Raw genomic sequence first — 1460 nt, 5'->3', positions numbered from 1 at the left:
CCCTCCCCCCCCCCCCCCCCCCCCCCCCGCCGGGTTAACCCCTTCGCGGCCCCTGCGGCGCAGAGGCGAGCTGCGGCCTCGGAGGTCCCCACCCACCCACCGCCTGCGCCCCGGGCGGTCCAGGGACAGGACGTCTCCGGCCGCCGGGCGTCTGCGACAGAGGTCAGATTTCCTCTGGAACACAGCTCTGCTGGAGTCGCGGCGAAAGTCGAATCACTATCTTCAAAACGAGACCCTGAGTGGGGGGAGGGGTAACGATGGTTTTAGCGGGTAGGAAGGAAACACCGAGAAGAAAGAAAAACCAACTAATAAAGCCTACCTGGGTTTGAGGGTCACTGGGCGAGCTCCCCTCCCGCCACAGACCTGCCCTCACAGCACCCTCTGGTGGATGTGCTGTCCATTCGTTTGGAGGTTCTCCATCCAAGGACCCCAGCCAACCTTAGGAAGTTTAGCATGGGGGTGGGAGCGGTGGGGGGAGGGAGTCAGTTTGGACCCAAACACCAGGAGTCTTAACATTTGGGATTAGCTGTTAGGAGATACAACAGTGCCCCAGTGGCGCCTAGATTTTGCTGTCGTTAGATCAGAACCAACTATTTGGGTCTAAATCGATTCCTTAGGCTAGAATATAATCCTCAAAATCAATAGGTGGATTAAAAAAAAAAAACCGGTAAAATAGAACCATGCAGCGGAGAAGCTGTTTTAGAAACTCCTTGCCCAAGGCCGATTGCCGTTTTGTTTATCATGTATTTTGACATAGAGCCATATTTTGACATAGAGCCAGGAGGCAAGGGCACAGTACTCAATAAATATTTGTTGACCAAATTGCATTTTGCAACAGAGACTCACCTTGCCAGGTCAGTCCCAGTCTTTCTCATATATTCACTTTGCTTATTCTGAGCACCGTGAGCATCACCCAGCCACTAACTTGACCTTCTCTTGTCACTCTGTCAAGTGGGCCCCGTGCTTCCGAAAATGGAATTGGAGGGAGATTTAAAGGGGCTAATAGACTTGTCTCTTCCAGTGTGACTAGCCTGGAAGGCCACAGGAAGATGGCTGTTGCAAGCACAGAGTGCTGGGGGGTGAGCTAAAAGCTTCGAACAAGCTGGGCAGTGGTGGCATGCCTTTAATCCCAGCACTTGGGAGGCAGAGNCAGGAGGATTTCTGAGTTCGAGGCCAGCCTGGTCTACANAGTGAGTNCCAGGACAGCCAGGGCTACACAGAGAAACCCTGTCTCGAAAAACCAAAAAAAAAAAAAGAAAAAAAAAGAAAGAAAGAAAAAGAAAAAAAAAAGAAAAACCAATGCAAAAATTATCATGGCTGTGGTGCACACCTTAATCCCACCACTCAAGAGGTAGAGGCAGGACAATCTCTGAATTCCATGCCAGCCTGGTCTACAAACCAAGTTCCAGTACAGCTAAGGCCACACAGAGAAACTCTGTTACAAAAAACCAAATTGCGTG

Source organism: Mus caroli, chromosome 8 (assembly GCF_900094665.2).
Source record: "Mus caroli chromosome 8, CAROLI_EIJ_v1.1, whole genome shotgun sequence".
Lineage (NCBI taxonomy): Eukaryota > Metazoa > Chordata > Mammalia > Rodentia > Muridae > Mus > Mus caroli.
Note: the sequence above shows the minus strand (reverse complement) of the source record.